This window comes from Podarcis liolepis (genome assembly GCF_965112155.1).
Source record: "Podarcis liolepis genome assembly, chromosome: 12".
In the NCBI taxonomy this organism is placed as follows: Eukaryota; Metazoa; Chordata; class Lepidosauria; order Squamata; family Lacertidae; genus Podarcis; species Podarcis liolepis.
The window spans coordinates 14,621,356-14,644,502 of record NC_139563.1 but is presented as its reverse complement, the minus strand read 5'-3'; the positions used below and the strand labels follow the sequence as shown (position 1 = coordinate 14,644,502).

Sequence of the window (23,147 nt, the reverse complement as noted above, 5' to 3'; positions counted from 1 at the left end):
ACTGTATGTGAAAATTCTGTGGGTTTTTCATTATTAGATCAGGGGTCAGCAACCTTTTTCAACCGTGGGCCGGTCCACCTCAGACCATGTGGTGGGCCGGACTATATTTTGAAGGGGGAAAAAATGAATGAATTTCTATGCCCCACAAATAACCCAGAGATACATTTTTAAAGGACACATTCTACTCATGTAAAAACACGCTGATTTCCGGACAGTCCATGGGCCAGATTGAGAAGGCGATTGGGCCACATCTGGCCCACAGGCCTTAGGTTGCCTACCCCTGTATTAGATTTTCCTATCGTGGAAAACAGCCAAAACTGCTGACTACTAAAGCGTATTTCCTGCTTCAAAATCCACCAGTTTGCTTCTAAGCAGTTAGTAGAACACCCCTAAGAGCAACCCGCCTACATTCTTAAAAGTCAACTTCAAAAGAAGATGGAAAACCCCAAACCTTGCTCAAATCTAACAAGTACCACTGAATCTCCTTTTCCCCCAAGGTACCTGATTTGCCAGTGAAGAAATGGAACAGGGCACAGAGGATGTCCCTTTCCTCCTGTTTTCAAATAAAAAGTTGTTTCTAAGAAGCATTGTTACCGTCACAAAAAGGGATCTCAACTTTGCCACTGGACTTTGTATAGTCTAGCAGCGAAGCATATCTTTCTTGCTGCTGTACCAGATTAACTTGTGGCTGCGCAAACTTGTTTGACGAGCCTAGCAAAACCCCAAAGAGATAGAGGAGATAAGATTTAAGGCAGTTTGCGAATACGAGACATTTTAAAGGTTTGTACTTCCTTTAACCTTAGCTACAGCTTCAAGATTTTTCACTCGATTATTATAGGAATCACAATTGCCTTCTCGCTCATTTCATTTCTCTGAGCTAATAAAGTAACTGGCACAGGTATGATCGATTCATGCTCCTTACAATTTCTGTCCCAATCCTAAATGATATGCAACCAAAAATTAAAAAAAAGAACAAGGAAGAAATAACTGTATATTTTTTTTTTTTATAAAATTTTTATTGGTTTTACAACGTTTTAAAAAGACAAACAAACAATGAAAATGACAAACAAACACGCATAGTTTCGTACATATTTTCTTATAAACCTCTTTTCTTGGACTTCCCCATACCCCCCCTCTCTGCATCCCAATGTCCATACTTCAACTAGCAACTCCCAATTATTGCTTTCAAGTCTCTGTCAACTTAGTTCTTTTCTATCTTCTAACCATATATCCCTGTACCCCCTTGTTTCTGAAAACCACGACATTTTTAACATTCATTAAGTTTATAATAGTCCTTCAGATAACTTTTAAATTTTCTCCAGTCTTCTTCCACCGTCTCTTTTCGTTGGTCACGGATTCTGCCTGTCATCTCGGCCAATGTCATATAGTCCATCACTTTCATCTGCCATTCTTCCAGAGTGGGTAAATCTTGTGTCTTCCAATACTTTGCGATGAGTATTCTTGCCGCTGTTGTAGCATACATAAAAAAAGTTCTATCCTTCTTTGTCACCAATTGGCCGACAATGCCCAGAAGAAAGGCCTCTGGCTTTTTGGGAAAGGTACATTTAAGTACCTTTTTCATTTCATTATAGATCATTTCCCAGAAGGCCTTAATCTTCGGGCAAGTCCACCAAAGGTGATAAAAGGTACCTTCAGTCTCTTTACACTTCCAACATTTATTATCAGGCAAATGATAGATTTTTGCCAGCTTGACTGGGGTCATGTACCACCTGTATACCATTTTCATAATGTTTTCCTTTAAGGCATTACATGCCGTAAATTTAATACCGGTGTTCCATAACCATTCCCAGTCAGCTGACATGATGTTATGTCCAACATCCTGAGCCCACTTAATCATAACAGATTTTACTGTTTCATCCTGTGTGTTCCATTTCAACAGCAAGTTATACATTCTAGATAAAATCTTAGTATTGGGTTCTAACAGTTCAGTTTCTAATTTTGATTTTTCCACCTGGAAACCAATTTTCCTGTCCTGTTTAAAAAATTCCATTATTTGACGATATTGAAACCAGTTTCCAACTTTATGCTTCAATTTCTCCTGACTTTGTAGTCTGAACTTGTCTCCATCCTGTTCTAAGATTTCCCAATACTTCGGCCATCCGGCCTCCGTATTGAGTCTCTTCACTGCTTTGGCCTCCACTGGTGACACCCATCTAGGGGTTTTATTTTCCAATAGATCTTTGTATCTTATCCAAACATTAATCAATGCTTTCCTAACAATGTGATTTTTAAAAGCGCTGTTTACTTTATCATACCAAAGATATGCATGCCAACCAAAAGCATTGTTAAAACCTTCCAGATCCAAGATATCAGTGTTCTCGAGGAGCATCCATTCTTTCAGCCAGCAGAAAGCTGCTGCCTCGTAGTACAATTTTAAGTCCGGCAGGGCAAAACCCCCTCTTTCTTTAGCATCTGTTAATATTTTGAATTTAATTCTGGGCTTTTTGCCCTGCCAGACAAATTTCGAAATATCTTTCTGCCACCTCTTGAAACATTCCATCTTGTCGAGAATCTGCAAGGTCTGAAACAAAAAAAGCATTCTAGGCAATACATTCATTTTAATCACAGCGATTCGGCCTAGCATTGACAGTTTCAAATTTGACCATATTTCTAGATCTTTTTTAATTTCTGACCAACATTTTTCATAATTGTCCTTGTACAAATTCAGATTTTTAGATGTTAAATAAACCCCTAGGTATTTCACCTTCTTTACCACAGTCAAACCTGTTTCCTCTTGAAATTTCTCCTTTTCCATATCTGTTAAGTTTTTCCCTAAAACTTTAGTTTTTTGCTTGTTCAACTTAAATCCAGCTACCTGGCCAAACTGTTGTATTATTTCTAAAACCTTTTTTGTACTAGTGTTTGGCTCTTGCAAAGTCAATACCAGGTCATCTGCGAACGCTCTTAACTTGTAATGTTTAGCTCCGACCTGCACACCTTTAACCTGCTGGTCATTTCTTATCATGTTCAGCAACACCTCCAGAACTGAAATAAAAAGTAATGGGGAAATCGGGCACCCCTGTCGTGTTCCTTTTTCTATCTTAAGTTCCTCCGTCATAACATTATTTACAATCAGTTTAGCTTTTTGTTCAGAATATATTGCAGCCATACCATTCTCAAAACCCTGGCCTACCCCCATCCCATGAAGATTCTTTCTCATAAAACTCCAAGAAATGTTGTCAAAGGCCTTCTCCGCGTCCACAAAAATCAGTACTGCTTTAGTGTTTATATTCACCTCTAGCTTTTCCAGAATGTCTATTACATTCCTTACATTGTCTGCCAGGTGTCTTTTGGGGAGAAAACCTGCTTGGTCCTTATGAATCTTCTCCATCAATACTCTTTTGAATCTTTTTGCCAAAATGTCTGCAAAAATTTTGTAATCCACATTGAGGAGTGATATTGGGCGGTAGTTCTTAAGTTGGGTCTTTTCAGTCTCTGACTTTGGTATGAGTGAAATATATGCCTCTTGCCACGATTCAGGGGCCCTTTTTCCCTCAAGGATCTCGTTGCACACTTCTCTTAGTGGTTGAGTTAGCCATTCCTTCAACGATTTGTAGTATCTGGAAGTCAATCCATCTGGTCCCGGAGATTTGCCCAATTGCATGTTCTGAATAGCAGCCTCTATCTCTTGTTCTGAGATTCTCTGGTTCAAGTCCATCTTACTTTGATGAGAGATGTTTTGTAATCCATATTTTCCCAGGAATTTGTCTATATCTTCTTCATTTTGGGGGCCTTGAGTGTAAAGCTTTTTGAAATAACTTACGAAGCAGTTTCTAATTTCATTAGGTTTAGATATATTCTTTCCATCCACCTCCAGGCTTGTAACTGTATTTAGTTTCTGCCTTTTCTTCAATTGCCATGCCAAGAGTTTGCCACATTTATTTGCTGATTCAAAAGTCTTTTGCTTCATTTGCTTTATCTTCCATTCAATCTCTTGGTTCATCAATTCCATATATTGTGTTTGATATAACTTGATCTCTCTTAAGATGTCCTGAGATTTTGGTTTTGTTCTTAATTTTCTCTCTCCTTCCTTTATCATTTCCAATAGCTTCTCTTTTTTCTCGTTTTGTTTTTTCCTCTTTATTGAATTTTGTTGAATCAAGAATCCTCTCATGACCGCTTTACTTGCATCCCAGATCACTCTTTTCTCCACGTCGGTCCTCATATTTATTTCGAAATAATATTTTAAAGTCTTTTGGGCCTTCATAAGAATCTCCTTGTCCCGAAAGAGGGTGTCATTCATTCTCCATCTGAATTGACCAGTTGTTGTAAGTTTCATCTCCATCTTCACGGCGTTATGGTCGGAGCAAGTTTTTGGGCAGATTTCCACTTTCTTAATCTTTGGAGCCATTCCACTAGTAATCCAAATTTGATCAATTCTGGTCCAGGTCGTCATTGCTTGGGAGAAGAAGGTTCCCTCTCTCTCCAGAGGGTTCCTTGTTCTCCATATGTCTATCAAGTCCATATTTTCTGTCATTTCAAAAAAAGTCTTAGGGAGTCTCCCTTCTTTACTAACTGTTAGTCTTTGTGCCTTGTCCATGTTGGTGGAGACCACACCATTCATGTCTCCCATGATTATCATATTGTAATCCAAATAGTCAGAAAGAGTTTCATGAAGTCTCTTAAAGAAGTCAGATTTGCCTTCATTTGGCGCATAAATTCCAACCACTAAAATTTTTTCTCCTTGAATTTGTATTTCCACTGCCAGATATCTCCCTTGTTCATCCTTAAATATCATTTTTGGAGCCCATTTTTCCTTAACATATATTACAACTCCTCTCTTCTTGACTTTGTCTGATGAGATAAATTCTTGTCCTAGCCTTTTATTTATAAGTAGTCTCCTGTGGGCTCTGGTTATGTGAGTTTCTTGTAGACATATCAAGTCCAATTGTTCTCTATTCAGTATGTGAAATACTTGTCTTCTCCTCAAAGGCACATTGAGTCCATTACAATTCCAACTAAGGAATTGCAGAGCCATCTTGTTATTTATCTAAGGCTCCTCCAACAGCTCCAAGTTGTTGCTCTTCTTCTGATGGTGGTGGTTTTTGTCCAGTCGAGAGATTCAGGATCTCCAGTGCTCTCCTCTGTTCTCCAAGTACGTCCACAATCCCCTTCTGTAGCTCCTCCTGATATCTTGCCAAAAATTTTTCTTTATCTTGAATTGTCTTTATTTTTACCTTCTTTAACTTGTAGTCAAATGACAGTCCTTGTGGGAACTCCCACCTGAAACGGATGGAATTTTTCTTTAGCAGAAGAGCTAAGTCCTTGTAGAAGTTTCTTAAATCCAAAATATGTTTTGGGATGTCTTTGAAGAACTGTGCAGTTGAATTTCCAATTTGCAAGGCCTTTTCAAAGTGTAGTCTTAATATTTTGTCTCTTTCCTCCTTGGATCTGAATGTGATCAAACAGTCTCTCGGGGTCTTTCTGTCTTGCTTTTTTCCCAATCTAAAAGCAGTCGTAATTTTGAATTCGTCTTCCTCAAGGTCCCAGCAGTCCACAAACTCTCGTGTCAGATATTCCACAAGGTTGTCTCTTTCGTTCTCCGGGATCAGTCTTAATTTTAAGTTTCTCTCTTTCCTCTGTAAGTCCCACAAGGCCAAAGTTGAGTCATGCTCATAGACCTTCTTGGCAATCGGCTCTAATTTCTCCTGTGTCTCTCCCGCCGTAGCCTTGGCATCTTCCGCAATTTGACGCGTAGTGGCATTTTCCTCCACCAGTTTATTTATAGATTCTGTATTCTGGTTTAATCTTACTGAAATTTCTGCTAATTTTAGTGTGTTCTCTGAGGTCTGTTTTGTTAAAGACTCCAAAGTTTGGTTGATCTTAAGCAGCGCATCTGTCACAGCTTCCATAGAGACGGCTGTCCCTTTGTCTTGTCCTGTTGTTCCTGCTGCTCCAGTTGTTGGGCCTGAAATTGATCCTCTTTTCTTTGCCTGTTGTTGCTGCAGCTGTTGTTGTTGCTGATGGTGCTTGGTCTTAGCTCTTGTGACTATCTCTTCTTGTGGGCCACTCATGTCAAGGTCACTTCCCACGGGAATTTTCTCCCTTGGAAAGTTCCACTGTCAAGCTGTGGCAAACTTTACTTTATCCTCTAGAGGGAGCAAATCAAAATGGCCATAGAACAATGTTCCAAGTACAAAAAACAGGGGAGATTGTCCAGAATACAAAACAAGAGCTTAACACAGTCCAAATCAATATTGCTAGAAAGCTTGTAGCTTTAAGCTGCCACAGTTATCCAGTTTGTATTATTTCTTCTTATACTACAGAGTAGCCAGACACTGTGGGAACTTTGTATCAAGATATCACTCTACAGGGAAAAGTCAGTTCAGTGTGCTAAAAAAAAAAAAAAAAAAAAAGAGGCAGACAGTTTCATGCTTTCAGATGGGTGAGACGGCAGAGATTTTTAACTTCCAATAGATCATGCAATTATTAGTCCAATTCACCTCCCCTCTGCCCTGCTAGCTAGAGGGGAGATCAAAGGTCCAAATGTCCGGTTTAGCTGATTAAAGAGCTGGTTTAAACGGATGCAAGTTTAGAGCTCCGTTGCTTTCACTTTCATGCAGTCGGGGGGAGGCAGACTTCCTTTGTTTAGATCTCCCCCGTTTTTAGTTCAAATTTTTAAAGTTTAGAGGGTCCCAGTTATTTTTCAAGTCTTACTCACGGGAATTCAGTCCGAATTTTCTTTTCAGGAAGGAATCGGCGCTCTCCGCTAATGGCGACGCGGCTTCACTTCGCAGGCTGGGTAGCGACTCTCAGCACCGCGCTCACTCCCGGTGTCGCTTTCACGGTACCGGGGGGCGCAAAGGTGCCCACCGAGTCTCCTTGTTCTCAGGCTTCAGCGCCTGGGATTTTAGGGGTCCCCCGCTTGCCGTAGCAGGTAAGACCCGAACTTGCGAAGCAGTCCTTCCCCGGAGCTCGGGGCTAGGACCGCCATTAAGCGCTGGCACCGACCGGAAGTGAGAAATAACTGTATAGGAACTCCAAAGGTCCATGACTTGCTCCCCTTAAAAGTAGAACAGCAAAATACAGAGTCTGGGAACATGTGAAACCTATTATGTGTTATGGTATTTCGTCCCATCTGCCTGAGCCCCTTTTCTCCCAGGCTATCTGTTGTGACTGGGAACAAAGGTAATTTCCCAGAGGAATGCTTAAATATCATTGTTGAATTTGTTCTCTACTAAAGCTTCTTGAAGAATAGCCATTTGCGTTCAAGGTCATGGTTTTTAACCCATAAAATACTCAGAACAGTTTGGGGCCTTAAAAGAATTGCCTAGAGGTTCGGGGTGGATAATTGTAGTTGACGTATCTTCTCAGGCAGAACTCGGGTGTTCAGTGCTGTGCCAAGCCAAGCAAAATATGCAACTGTGGGAACTAAGACATGGCCCCAACCTTCCCAAATTTTCATTCCAAACCAAGTTGCACACGGAACAGTTTGATGCTTCTTAAAACTACTAATAAAAATCTAGGGCCTCCTTCAGAGCAACAACGTATATGAGCAAACACAAGTCAGAGACACAGTTGGGGGAAAATACATACACAGCAAGTACCGTATTTTTTGCTCTATAAGACTCACTTTTCCCCTCCTAAAAAGTAAGGGGAAATGTGTGTGTGTGTCTTATGGAGTGAATGCAGACTGCACAGCTATCCCAGAAGCCAGAACAGCAAGAGGGATTGCTGCTTTCACTGCGCAGCGATCCCTCTTGCTGTTCTGGCTTCTGAGATTCAGAATATTTTTTTTTTCTTGTTTTCCTCCTCCAAAAACTAGGTGCGTCTTGTGGTCTGGTGTGTCTTAGAGTGAAAAATACGGTATGTTGATAAACAGTACCAGTGCATTTTGATGCTTTATACACTTCTTACTCTATAATAAAGAAACATGTTTCATAAAGTGTTTGGTCTAAAATAGGTACCGGTATCTATTTTCCACCCACAGTACAAAAAACATTTTCATGCAAGGAAAACACAGAAGCAGTTTTTCACCATGTCTCACGCTTGTTTTAGGGTAAAGGGTGAGGAAATCTTTTGCCCTCCAGATGTTACTGAACTACAACTCCCAACATTCCTGGCAGCTGGCCATGTTTTCAGGGGCTGATGTGAGTTGCACTTCTGCCGCATCTGGAGGGTCAAAAGTTCCCCACCCGTTTCAGGATATTCAGAGAACTCAACTATCTGGTGGTAACAGTGACTGAAAATTAGTCCTTGATAGCAGACTAATGGGACAACTCGAACCCCTAGCAGGCAGCAGCGGAAGCTTAATTAGCCACTTTTATATCAACAGCTGTTCCACTTGCAAAAGGGTTATTTAAAAACCCTCTTCGCCATGCAAGCTGTTGTACCCCCATCAGAAGTCAACAGATCTAGGCTGGGCTGGTGTCCACCCATCTCATTTAGACCCCCTCCAGCATGGTGGATCAGAGGTTTAGATTGCTGGGTGAGACACAGGACTGGAATGTTTTAAAAGGATACACACACACACACACGACATTTGTCCCCCACCACTACCACCCAACATGGACTGTTTATGGGCTCTAAATAGTTCCCAGCAGCAGTTGTACTTTCCTCTTGGCTTGTCCCAACTCCCTATCTCTACAATGCATTGCTTCCTCTGGTTCCTGTTTTACAGATCATTCCCTACTTTACTCAACTTCCTTCAGCCACTGTCTCTTGGCCAGCTCTTCTAGGATTTCTCTTCCCTTAGCAAAGAGCACTGTGGGTTTCTTCAGAACCAATTTAGCCCTTTCTGGCAGCACTTCTCTTTTTCTCAAATCCAGTTCCCCCAGCTCTAGCCGTAGGGTCCTCTTTCTCAGTCCACTGCCTATTCTGCCTTCAGCGTCCTTGTTCCTGGTCTCCCCGATCATTATATTCCTGGAGCCTTTGCCCAATCCTCCTTGTGTGACATTTGAATCCCAGCCATACGGACAACTTTCCCTTCTCTCACAGAAGCTGGACTGCAAGCTATTTATTCGATGTCACTGAACCAATTCAGCCAATCATGCTTCATTACCACAAGTGCAGTACAGTATAATAAAAACGTATAATAGGTACATTTGTTAGGTTATTCTTTCACAAGGTTTCAAGGCAGGTTACCAACTACCAATTCAGTGTTGCTCAGGGTTCCTAAGCGACTTCACATCTCTTTCACAGCAGTGAGATTTGGTATGGTTGTCAACAAATTAAAGAATGTTTAGCTGATTAATTATCTGCCTTTTAACCAATTAATCCATTGTGTTTATATTTATTTGTGCTGTATGAAACTTCTACTAGTGTTTTTTGAGATAATGAGAAAAGTATAGCGTAACTTAATAAACAAAGGTAGTACTTATGGTTAGGAGGAAAAAACATCTTAAGTATTTTCGTTTTCAATTTATTTCACAGCAACATACAATAACCCCAACAGATACAAAAGAAGTATACCATTCATTTACCACCCCACAGATTAAAATTTCTCTCCAACCAATTAATCAACTAAAGCTTTAGTTGATTCAGATTAGTCTACAGATTAAACAGATTAAAGCCCTACTACTCTGTGTTCTGAGCTATAATACTACAGCTCCACAAAGATTGATTGGCAGCAGATAAAGGACAAAATGTACAACTTCACAGAATGTACAATGAGTTTAGAAACCAGTGCCACAAGATGCAATGCTGAACACTGGCTTGGATGGCATGATGACAGGGCGCTTAGACAAATTTGCGGCCAATCAGCCACAACAGCAAAATACAACCACCAGGTTTGGAGCTTGTGTGTGTGTCTAGCTATCAGTTCCTGCTGTGGGTAATCAGGAAGGGAAGGCGGTTGCCTCCACGCACTGCTTGTGGTCTCCTTGAAAGCATCTGACTGGCCACTGCAGGATGCAAGGCTAGACCAGATGGACCTTTGATCTGATCCAGCAACTAGGTCCTTATGTACTTATTCAGAGGTATTCATTACTCCCAATAGTCTCGGCAGTTCTGCTGCTCAACAATCGAATATATCCAGCGCTCTTGGAGCTACCTTTTTGTAATTCAAATGTTTCCTTGTGCCTGGATACACAAGATTTGATTATTATTTCAAATTTGTGTGTTCTAATCTCATATCACACTAGTCTTGTTAGCCGCCCTGAGCCCGGCTTCGGCTGGGGAGGGCGGGATATAAATAAAATTTATTATTATTATTATTATTATTATTATTATTATTATCATCATCATCATCATCATCATCATCATCAGTGTGCTCCTCTCCTTTCTGTTCTTTGTCTCTCTCAGTTTTGCTTCCCCTCTCACACTTCTTCTGTGCATCTACTCTTCCTTCAGACAGCTGCATTTTGTCAACTTTCAAGTCCCAGCTCTCATTTCCTATGTCTCCACCCTCATCAGCTACTGCCTTCTCAAATGCCTGCATTCTGCTTTTCCAGGTCTTTGCTTTTTCTACCCCTTCTCCCACAGACCCTTCTGCCTGCCCACCTCTTCCCAGGGATGAAAACAGCAAGGCACCATCTCTCTCCCTGTCTCAAAGAACCAGTACTTCGCCAGTTAAAGCGGGGAGGTGAATGAAGGAGGACACTGGATGACTTACCCCCTAAATGATTTTCAAGGCTACACCAATGCTGTTTACATGGCAGAAATACATGGTTACATTTGTCAGTCCTTCCTCCTTGCAAACTCAAATTGTGTTTTCCTAGGACTGGTCAAGCCACTGCTTGTTTCCAGCTTAGCTCCACCTACCACACCGCCTTATCTCCCGAGTGCTTACACATGTAAACCACTGTGACTGGAACGATTTTGAAATCTGATGTATCAATTACATACTGAACTGAAAATTAAACTCGTCTCAACAGAGGCCACCGCAGCTACCACCTGGACCTATTCAGTGCTCACTGCAGAACAACATGCCAATTTTTAAAGCTGTCAGTTATATCAATTAAGCATCTCTCTGCTGAAAGGTCAAAGTGGCTGATGGAAACAAGGAGGAAACAAAACCTTCTGCCCTGTCAGAGAGGGCACAGTGTTGGCCTTGCAGTTGCTTCTGTCTCATTCTGCTTCTAAGATGCTTGGGGCCAATAGACTTGCCTACTGGACAACTTTATACATACATTTGGGCATGCCGTTGCATTCATTGTCATCGAATACATGATGCTTAACTGTAGGAAGCACTAACTACGGGGTTTTTTACCTTAACCGATGGTCAGTGTTTTGTTTTTAACTATTTATTTTGTGCTTTCATCCTGTATTTTTATCTAGTGAACCGCTCTGAGATCTTCAGACAAAAGGTGGTAGGTATACTGTATAAATCTAGTAAATGAGTGAGTGAGAAAACATACAACTCCATGTCTCTTTCCTTTCTCCTCTGCTGAATGGAAAGAAGCAAAGGTGTAGTACAGCAAGCAAGGATTTTTTCAAGAGACAGGGACACACACATTCACATAAAGAAGGCTTGGAGACACAAAACAAACCAAAGTTCTCAAACCTATGGGGAAGATAAATTTGGGAACAGAACTGGAGTTCATGGAACTTGTTGCAATCCAGCACTTCTCATCAAGATGGTAGCTGACATGAAACTCAAGATTCCCACCACCAATATATCTGTCACTGGAACACTGAAGTAGGAAGTTAGAGGACTGATATTCCTTGCTCATCCTTAGTTCCAAGGAATGGTCCAAAAGCAGATGAGGTATCAAAGCAACAGAAGCTCTGCAGGTCTTGGTCTGGCCATGGGAGCCCTATGAGTTCCATGATGGTATAAAGTGATGTATAAATGTAATAAATAAATATTAACCATGTCCTGGAAAAGAGGGAATGAACTGACCTCAATATAGTTCCCTACTTTCTACCATCATCAAGCAACTGTGCATTTAGCCCCATATTGTCGCTTATGGGTGGTATCCCTGAGCTGAAGAATTTCCCAAGACTACTTGTCAAATAACTTGTGTAGCACCATAGATAGATAGATAGATAGATAGATAGTAAGTAAGTAAGTAGTGGTATTATTGCACATTGTAAAGGCAGTACTTTGAAAAGAAAATGGATTTTTACAATCTCAGAGGAATTTGTTCTTCTTAATTTCACGTGAAATTATGCACATCCTAAATAGGCAAGAGCAAGGCTGAGCTGGGAGGTAATAGTTGCATGGATAAACGAAGAAGGAATAAGAGACACGTGAGATGAGTGCATATTAAGGATTTTTGTTTGGTGGGGTGTTTATTCAGTGACAGTTTTAATACATTTTCTGAATTTGAGGGAGCAGAATGTCATGACACAGACTTTCCCCAGTGAGATAGATATAGAGATATATAGACATATATATTTAATGTAGATTTTACAACACAATTCTATGTGATCTATAGAACAGAAAGCTTACACCCTTTGAAAAGTATCTACTTATCCAGAACCTTACAGAAATACATTAAGTACAAGTGCTATTATACCATGGCATCAGCATACATGTCACCTTCCCTGCTTCCAGGAGTTCTGTGGCTCTTTTGGGGGGGGGGAGTGTTTACTCTCAGAGTTCTGGCTTCCTTCTCATATACTTTCCACCGTTTATTTTACTTATTTCATTTCTATCCCACTGACTTCCAAAGAACTCAAGGTGGTGTACACAAAGTTTCTCAGCAGTCTCCCATCTGTGCACTGACTTACACTTGCTTAGCTTCAAGCATGGAACCTGTATCACTAAATAAAATTAATAATAATATGCAACTATGCTAATTATTAAAGACTGAAAATAGCAGCTGTTCCAAGCATTCATAAAATTATAGAAATGTGAAGGCACCAACATGAACAACGGATAAGGGTTTATGGAACATTAAGCCACGGTACAAATTACATTTGTGGTACAAACAACTATGATTATTTCCAATCAAGTGTCATGGTTGTTCTATAGTGTTCATGTTTAATTTGTGGTAAGTTTAAGCCACTTGTTGATGAGTTTGGTTGTGTGGGGGGTTTTTTTTGGTTTTTGTTTTGTTTTGTTGTTTTTTTGAAATTAAAATAGCCATTAATTGGAGGGATGCCACATATTTTGTAACAAGCCACCATGGCAGTAGGCAATTAGCTTCCAATATAATAAAGACACACTGAATAATTACTTACAAATAAAGCCTAAGAAATCCAACAGATACCAATAAGGATAAGATATAAGTAGAGCAACCAAAGATATTCATAGAGCAACCAAAATTATAATAAAGTAACAGATCAACAGGAAACAGAATGTCCTAAAGTGTAAAATACTCTGTAGCGTTCTCACTTTGCAAACTGTAAGGTCCCCCATAAACATTTCCAGGCAAGTTAACAAATATTTATTTAGCTCTCAATACATGCATAAAATGGAAGCCTATGAAACCGACAATTCTGACTGTATGTTAAACTCATATAAAAGAGAATTTTTTTTGCATTCTCTTAAAACACCAGTATGTGTTCCAAATGGCTGATGAGAGAAGCCTGGGCTTTTGTGATTAATGAAAAATGAACTAACTACTAGTTGACTTTCGTTACCCTCAGACCTACTCGTCTCAATTTTTCTGAAAAGCAAATCGAACAATGCTTAAAATTAAACAAAAGAAGATTTCTTAGAAGTGAAAAGATCTCCCTTTCTTCTGTCTTGCTATCTGACCTGCGGGATGATTAACCTAGAAGGTCAAAATGCAAAGTAAAATTGCCCTACACCATAACACATCAATATCTGATATACTGGCAGTTTCTATATTTTAATGCCATTTAATCAATTAGCGTTTCTTAAGCGAGTGCCATTTCTACTTCTGCAAAACAACTGATTTATGGAAGACCCATAATCAAGCAATTCTGTTGTTCTTCAACAAGAAGGCATTTCCAAGGCCCTAGTGCCGGAAAGGGCGTGCTGCTTTGTTTTGCTAACAAAACTGCGCCAGAAAAATACAATGAAATACTGCGTTACTGATTTCTCCATAAGCACCTTACATATAACTATATTTACACATAGCCTGGCCCAATTTCATTCCGCTCCAACATTTACTCATTTCCATACTTTCGGTTATCATCCCATTTGCGAACATTAATCTGGTTTAATCTATTCTACTGCATTCCTTACACTAATATAAAATTGGCTTGCGCTCAGAGTTCTTTTGAGAGTTCTGATTTAATCTTCTGCTGTAAAGCTGCCCCCATATAACCCCACACCTAGCACACTGACACAGCTATTATATATGTTACGGCTGAATAAAGGAACGCCTAACATTTGGAGCTAAGAATTCAAAATGCTTATACCCCAAGCCCAGCATAAATATAGCCCCACTTTAGCTTTGAGAAAGGCTGAAGGGTGAACAAGGAGACTTCTAACAAAATCCTTACAAAGATGTAACTGCTCATAGATGTTACTCTCAGTGTTAGACAATACAGAAATAAGGGTTGTATTCCTAGACACAGCAGCAGGTCTCCAAGGTCGTTTTTAAATGGAAATGCCAGAAATTTAACCTGGAACCTTCTGCGTAAATAACTTCTGGGCCGAGGGAACTTCCACCTCTCCAACTGTCTTAGTGGTATCTCGCCTATTTCCCAGGCTGAACAAGACAGACTTACAAGTTTTCCATTCTAATGCTCCTGCCCTCCCTCTCAAATTTCTGTTGCGTTCTGAAAAATAATGTTGACTCTCCTTCAGAATAATCTTGTCTCTCCTTCATTTTATTAGTTTATGTAGGACTATTTCTGCCCCTCCTACCAATCAAAGTCCTCAAGGCAGCTCACAGTATATTTAAAACACAATAAAACAGACAGTGATGCAACACTTTGTTCCTGATTACAGAAGTCTACTACTCAGAGGTTTGGTTTTTTTAATGTTCTATAGAACGCTTGCATTATGCCACATTGTAAAAATGTTATCTAAAAGCAGGTTGTTGCGAGTTGCCGTGGGGCGCTGTTAAAAAACCGAATCCCACTCCAGATTCCTGCTCCAACCACGAAGGTCAACAGGTGGTCCTCTCTGTCATCTCTCAGTCTAACCTAGGTCCCAGGATTATTGTGATATTAAATGAGGTTAAGGATAGTAAAGGATTTTGCACATGGAAAAGTGTAATATAAAATTTGCAGCTCAGTGTTCTACCAGGACTTGTGCTGTCCAAGTTATTTTAGAGACAGACCAAACTCTAAAACCACAGCTGTCATATCTTCTGCCATTTATGTGACGTTCCTCATAAAGAAACAGAAAGTAATCTGCTTCTGAAGAGTATTGTGCAAGCAGACAGAAAGATCAAGGCCTGTAGTGCCTGGTTATCATTGTTTATATGTACGTCATTTGAAATGGCAATATAAAAGGAAATCCCTAAAATTCCCTACCTGAATAAAATTTGAGTTCTCCATAGAAATTAGGAATTACAGAATTATTAGGATTAACATCCCCAAACTGGGTATAAACAATAACAAACTCTTCATAGAGCACAATTTGGAGGCGGGGCTGATTAGCACTAATACAAATAGCATAAAAGTTGGCAATAAGATACCCCTTTAAAATATTTACATCTTTCCAATAAGGCTTATGGGCGATCTACTTTTTCTGTATTAGTGAATGGAAGGAAGTGTGGTGAATAACCGTATTTTTCAGTGCATAAGATGCCCCCATGTATAAGATTTTGGGGGACTCCAAATTAAGAAAACACCCCTCAGCACCACCCGTGCATAAGATGAGCCCCAATTTTAAACCTATTTTTTTGGTAAAAACACAACAACCCTAGTCTTATACACGGAAAAATACGGTAATTATACCGGATTAAGCATCACAAAATACAAATATGTTATCCTGCTGGTGGTGGAGTCATGAAGTCAGGATCTGGCTGAAATTGCTAAATTCTCTCAATGCTGTCAGATGCCCTGAAAGATGAGATGCATCCTAAAGTAAGGGGTGTCACATATATGTTCTTTATGTTCATGCTTCATAGGACCCCAGCATATAAAGACACCACAGAATACAATGAAACTCCACAGCTTCATATTTCATATATCATATTTTGATATAATACAACATAACCTGCTGTATTTCTGTGCTGCAAATTCCACCCTATTCATTACTTGTTTATGGAACAGTTTAAAATAATAAATATTGTGGGAATTTAAATGCTGGGATTTGAGCAATGGGCGAAACAAAAATAATTAGGTTTTCATGGAAGAGAAGAAATCTCCTGATCCAGATTCTTATACTGCTGTGGCAGCAGAATATGCATGATTCATTATTTTGGAAATACAACTAGAATGGGTGGGTGGGATCTATATTTAATGTATTGAAATCTTTAAAAAAATATGTTTTCAATGCTTAAAGATGCAGCAGGACCAATTTCCTCAATGTTTTGTTTTATTATGATTCATAACTGACAAATTTAAGTTTTTCGGGGGGGTTACACAGAGTGGCTTTTTTACAATGTGGCATTTCATTGGTGGAATATAGGATTTGGGATTAAAACATCTAACAGATTTATTTCAGTATGGTTTTCGGGGTGTTTTTATCTTTCTACTCAAGCTACACTATGAAGGAGATGTTATAGTAGGAAATGCCTCATCAGAGGACACATAATTAGTTGTAGGACAGGGCTAGAGAAAAGAATGTCTCTGGAGGGAAATGTGTGATGGCTTCACAAACCCACAGAGAAAACAAAACAAGACACCAGAACTCTTGAAGGCACATTTTGAAGCAGTGCTGCTGAAACTAAACAGGCCCAGATTTGATCAACTACCTGGAAACTCCATGTATGCCACCTTTGGCTACACAAAGCAAAGATGGAATAAAAAAGTAATAAATATATTTACCATCTCATTAAACATTTAGACGCATTAGGCCATTATTCACTTTAGAGGAGCACTGAGAGAGCATAACATGATACAACAGCATGCCAGCATAACTACTCCACTGTTAGAATGGGGTGGGGATCCTTTTTCAACTCGAAGTCCGCATTCCCTTCTAGGTAACCTTCTGGGGGGGCCACATGCAAAAGCTGGCTGGGGCCACTGACCATTCAATGTTGCCTTGTACAGTATGCTTCTTTCTACAAATGCTCACACACATCCCTCTTTATCCTCCAACTAGGCAAGCATTATTAAAGTTCAAGGACTCATTCTAGGCAGGCAGAGCAAGGTTGTTGAGATGTGTGGTCTAGCAAGAGTCCTGAGGGCCTGACAGAGAGGCCTGGAGGGCCACATTTCGCCCCACAGTCTAAAATTCCCCCTTCCTGTGTTGATGGCACAACCTTATCCTTGCAACACATCGGGGAAGCCTTTGCATGCTTACGCTTTGTGCAACAGGGACAAACCCCAGCCACCAAGTTACGCAAACCAGCAGCCTTGAAGAAAGAAGACCTACACTACATTAATTTGGAATAAAAAGCAGTGAAGAACTCCAGTAGACCAGAAACAATCCTTCATCCATTAAAAGGGATGTACACCATGTTAACATGAAGCAACCAGTTAAACAACTCAGTTCAGAATCCATCAAAACTTGATTGAAAGGGTGAGGGAAATCCCCATTTGAGCTTCAAACACTCCTTCAGAACCCTTGCAGCGAGGACACCAGTAGCCTTAAGAAGTCATAACTTATGAACATTATGTTCTCCTGAATATATACCCATTAACCAGGGCTTTTTTCCCAGCCAGAACTCAGTTCTGGCAACACTGCCATTCTAGAGAACAAGGGAGGTGTTCATGGCGAGTTCCAGCACCTTGTTTTCTAGAAAAATAGCGCTGCCATTAACCTTTATGTTATTGTGTTTTTTTTAATAATAAAAAAAACCTTTTGGGGAGGGAAATCAAGTAATAACCTCTGCATTTATCTCCCTCTCTTTTTGGCAAACACCCACATCCTGTAGGCCTGACAATGCATGGCATTCCTGCATCAACCTTTCCTATATGGGGACAGTCAGTTTCACACAAAATAACCCTCCTGCACGGCCTTACCCCACAGGGGGGAAGGTCTTTTTTGGGGGGGAGGGGGCCAGCTATTCTTAAGTCTTGTCCACCCCCAATAACAATGAGCATAACCTTCCCACCCTTTTCCTGTTTGAAGGGTAAAACCTGCCCTATTATTCCTCACCAAGGAGGGCCAGGCAAAGAAACCCAACCCACCGTCTCCCCTCACCTTTCTTTTTTGGGGAGGGGGAAAGTGGGCGTGGGTAGGCGCCTCCCCGCTTCCCCCGGTGTTGTGGGGCAGGAGGGCGTTCAAGCAGCCCCGTCTCCTCCCACCTTGACTTTCCCTATGGGGAAAGCTTCCCCTTCTTCTTCCCACCCCACCCAACCCCTACCATTAACTCGGTCCAAACCTGCCTCCAAAAGCAGCCACAGCCAGACGAGATGGGAGAGGAGGGAGGGACGCGCAGGGAAGCAAACAGGCGTCTTCCGTCTGGGAGGCCCAACCGCGCAGGAGAGGGGAAGGGGAGAAAGGTTGCGGCCGGGGAGGGTTGCGCCTTGCCCGGCGTGCCCAGCCACTCGAGGCCCCGGCTCCACGGTTCTGGGCAGGCCGCAACCGGAAAGTAATTCCCACCACCCTCGCCGCCGCCGCTCCCCGCTTGTCTTAACACGCGCGCACACCTTTTTTCCTCTCCCACTCTCCGCCTCTGCCCCGCGAAGCCCCTTCCCCACCTTACCCGCAGGTACAGCAGATGCAACTTTTTAATACAGGCTAGAATGCCCCCATAAAATCGTTAAGACCCCAACAGGGTGTGTTGGGGTGGGGTAGAGAGAATTGTTATGGATGATAAAATCAGCGACCAATGCATTCCCGACCCGTATTCTTGTTTTGCACGACAAAAAAAACCAAACACGATTCAGACGAAAAACACCAAACCAGTGGGCGCCACCGATGATTATTATTATTTGCAGCCGCGATCTCCACGCACACGCATTTGAGACCTTATATGTGCTGCATGTATCTCATCTGTGCATTGCACGCATATATACCTACAGAAAGGGGCATGTTACGCAGGCTCAACCTCCCCCCATTACAAAAATAAAATAAAAGCAAAACCCTTTCCTCTTGTGGGCTCGGGTGTGTACATGATTTTGTAGAGGGTTCTTTCTCTCTCGTTCTCTCTCTTTTTTTTAAGGCGCCATGTTTATAATCCTCCATCATATATTTAAAAAGAAAAAAGAAGACGCCGGAGACGCCGCCTTCCCCTCGCCTCCCTAACCCAGCCACCCACCCTAATCTCTCCCAGAAAGGCGCACATCCTAATCTCTCCCACAGGGCTGTAAATTTCAAAGTCGTGCCTCTCTTTCTCTCTCTCTCCCCCCACAATCGCCCCCCTTTGCTCTCCTCCTCCTCCTCCCCAGACCGAAGAGCGTTTCTCTCACCTTGTGCTCTGGGCTGCTGCTCTTTCTGTGGCTGCGAAAGGAGAGGGAAGCAGAAGAAGAGGAGAAGTTAACCCAGGCGAAACTTTTCAATCCTCTCTTCCCCCAAGGCTGCTGCCTCCTTCCTCCTCTCCTCCTCCTCCTACATATTTCTTCCCCCCATCGGAGTTTTATTGTGTCTGAATTTTTCTCTCTCTCTTCTCTCCCTGTCTGTCCACACTTCCAGCTTTCTGGGGGTAAACAGGGTTTAAAAGAACGAAGGCGCGGATCTTTGGGAGAAGGAGAACTCTAGCGGCGTCGGGTGGAGTTGCCGTTGGCTTCTATTTCTTTCCGCCCCTCGCTTTATTATGCCGGGTTAAAGGGAGAGAGAGCAATTCAAGAGGGCTGGTTCTCCCAACTACTGAAAAGAAAAAAGAAAAAGAGCCATGATAACATACATATATGCTCTCATCTCACAAAATCACAAGGTTGCCACGGCGTGCGTAATTTTTTGCGCATGGTCCACTCTCTTCTTTTTTGGAGTTCTTTGTGCATCATAAATTAAAAGAGGTGTTTTTTGGTGGGTGGGAGGGAGAGGAGAAGGGGAAATGAATAAATGCAGCCTTTTCAGAAATATATTTGAGATCAAGGGGTTTCTGCAGGCATCAAATGCCAGTGTGTGTGTTATAAAATATATATATATAACGAACGTGGGTTATTTTATTGGTGGGTTCAGCATGTTTTGCTTCCCATCCCTACAACTGACAGTGACGAAATGCTAAAGTAACCATCAGGCATTAGTAGCCTCTTGTCTAGGTCTGTAAACTTAATTAACGATGATGATTTAACATTATGTAATTCATCTGCTCATGATTATGCTTTAATCAGAATAAGTCCCTTAATAATCCAGTGCATTTTGAGCCACAAACATGGCAGGATAATCCGCAAGGTGCCTGGTTGTAAGGTGGCAAATGTTATCTACCAATCAATTCACTTGAGGATGCTTTCGCACATTAACTAAAAATGAATGCCAAGCCTTTCTTGTGAATGGTGTTAACGAAGGGCTAGTAGTAACTGAAACATATTACAGCCGGTCTAAAAATCAAATTCTAATTATACGTGTGAGAAATGCAGACAACTATTGCTTTTATGGGCGGAGGTTTTTGGTTTTGTTTGTAACTAAGTTACATATTTTTGTGTAAACTAAACTGCCCTATGATCCTCAGATGAAGGGCAGTATAGAAATTTAATTAATAATAATAATTACAAAAACTATAGGAATTGGGTTGCTCTAAGTCAGTGGTTCCCAAACATTTTTCCTCATAGACCACCTGAAAAATGCTTGGGGTGTTGACAGAACACTATTCTGCCTGTTCTGGCAATTGTAATTGTAAAAATTTTAATCATATTTTAATTGGTGCATTCATTTCCTTTTATTTATTTTATTTCTCATCTGTAGTATTTTATTGTACAAGTAACTCACAACTTATGCACATTTAACTTATGCATCCATTCAACTTTACACGCTTGGCAGAAAAGGGGTGAGCATCCTAGAAAAAAATATTTAAGTTGAGAATTGCCTGTATTACAATTTGGAATCCATAGAATTCAAATGGTTTGGGGGGGGAATGAGGAAAATTCTTTATTTACACAATTTATATACATTACTGCTTGGCTGTAATAATGTCTAAGCGGTTTACAAGGATGCAATACAACTGGCCAATTTTTCCTGGACACAGTAAGTACCAACCCACCATTCATCTTCCGAAGGTGCAAGCTCAGTTTATTGGCCCTCATCCAATTCACCACAATTCCCAAACAATGATTGACAATTTCCATTTTTTGTTGAAAGTTTTAAGAAAAAAATGTATTTCTCTACTGAAGCATTTTTTGAACTTGGAACGTAAAAGTCAAATTGGCACTCCGGACACAATTTATTTTTAAAACAATGCACAGAGAGATTGATTTAATTGTGCTTAATGTCTTTAATTTATAGGTTTAATTTTGCCCATACAGTTCTTAGGAAAGATGTTTGGAGCCGTACTCAGTTCTCGAACATCTTGTAACAATTATTCTCTCAGTGTTACTTATTGCATGTCATATATGAATTTATGTAGTGGTCCTGCATTCCAGAAAATCTCAGGGAAAAAATCCATATACAGCTTCATTGCTAATTCAAAATCAGGATCGGCTCATTAGTGAAAATAATATGTTGTAATAACGTAACCACATTTTAAAAATACATCTCAAGTTTATGGATTCCCAACGTACAAAGGTTTCAAAGTTTAAGATGTTTCTTTGAGGAAGTTAACATACATGTATGCTTGTAATGTGGGTGGCTGTGTTCAGCATGTGAACCTCCCTTGCTGTCCCTTCCCCTCTCATCTTTCAATGCAGCTGCAGGAAGAGACCAGAATTTTCTTCATGGTGTGTTGTCCATACCCTAAACTATGGTTAAATTTAGCTTTTGTTAGCAAAAACAAGCTAGTTTCATAAACTGTGCTTTGAAGCTGGCTTGTTTCCACTAAATATATTTAAGATTAACTAAAATTGTCTGGGTTCAATCTTGAAGATGCTTCAGAAGTTTCGATGACAGTGGTACCTTGGGTTACAGACGCTTCAGGCTACAGACACTTCAGGTTACAGAATCCGCTAACCCAGAAATAGTACCTCGGGTTAAGAACTTTGCTTCAAGAAGAGAACAGAAATCATGTGGCAGCGGCAGCAGGAGGCCCCATTAGCTAAAGTGGTACCTCAAGTTAAGAACAGTTTCGGGTTAAGAACGGACCTCCAGAACGAATTAAGTATGTAACCAGAGTTACCACTGTACTTCAAAATACAGTGGTGCCTCGCAAGACGAAATTAATCCGTTCTGCGAGTCTCTTCGTCTTGCTGTTTTTTCGTCTTGCGAAGCACGACTATTAGCGGCTTAGCCGCTATTAGCGGCTTAGTGGCTATTAACGGCTTAGCTGCTATTAGCGGCATTAAGAAAAAGGAAATAAACTCGCAAGAACTCGCAAGACGTTTCGTCTTGCGAAGCAAGCCCATAGGGAAATTCGTCTTGCGGAACGACTCAAAAAATGGAAAGCTCTTTCGTCTTGCGCGTTTTTCGTCTTGCGAGGCATTCATCTTGCGAGGTACCACTGTACTTCAGCCAGAGTATTACCTGGGATGGTGCACGGTTTCCATATCTTGACGGTCTTGAGAAATCTACACCAGTTATCAATTTGCTTCTGAGTTCAGTTTCAAGGTGCTGCTTTTAAACTATCCTTCCTGGCTTGGGACCTAGGTACCATATGGACAGCCTTCTCCAATACCAATCTTCTCAGGTGTTGAGATCTTCCACAACGCTGCCGTCATTTGCAGTTAAGTGGCTGAAAACTAGGAAGAGGACATTTTCATCCATAAAACCCCAGTTGCGGAACATCCTCCCCAGTGGTACCCAGCTTGTAACCATTTAGCTTCCAGGTTAAGATGTTTTTATTCTCACATGCATTTCAGTTAATTGAATGGCCCCCAAACTTTCTTACTCTGCCACGGGATTATTTTGCCGCTATTGTAATTTTAGCTTAATTTGCGAACCGGTCTGGGATGGATTTTATGAAGAGAAGTACAGAAATTTCCTAAATAAGCAGCCCATTTTTCATTTCTTAAAAATAGCGTCCTGCAGAACAAACTGACATAGTGCATCTGGGCAAAATGTCACAGTTCAGACTTTCCGTGCTGCAATGCAAATAAGGCAAGGTGCTATGTGGGGAGGGGCTCTCAAGGAGATGGAAAACCCAGCCTCCAAGGAGCATGCCACAGCTCTCGCTGCCACCACAGCAGTGGCAGTAATAGCAGATGATGCATTCCTTAGAGGCCAGACCTGCTAC

The 23,147-nt window shown here is 41.0% G+C and overlaps 1 protein-coding gene across 29 annotated transcripts in view; it reads right to left on the bottom strand.

Annotated features, from left to right (window-relative positions):
* ZMYND11 (zinc finger MYND-type containing 11) overlaps positions 1 to 19,587 on the bottom strand; it is a 111,956-nt gene extending 92,369 nt beyond the window's left edge. For 9 of the 29 annotated variants that reach the window (XM_083466935.1, XM_083466919.1, XM_083466909.1 and 6 more), the window contains exon 1: positions 19,297 to 19,553. The gene's annotated coding sequence lies outside the window, so the exon portion shown is untranslated. Of the gene's footprint in view, positions 1 to 501; positions 649 to 10,573; positions 10,593 to 18,270; positions 18,313 to 18,590; positions 18,704 to 19,296 lie in introns of those variants that run through there. The other 20 variants (XM_083466918.1, XM_083466913.1, XM_083466907.1 and 17 more) reach the window with 10 other exon arrangements.
* Between the last annotated feature and the right edge of the window lie 3,560 nt (positions 19,588 to 23,147).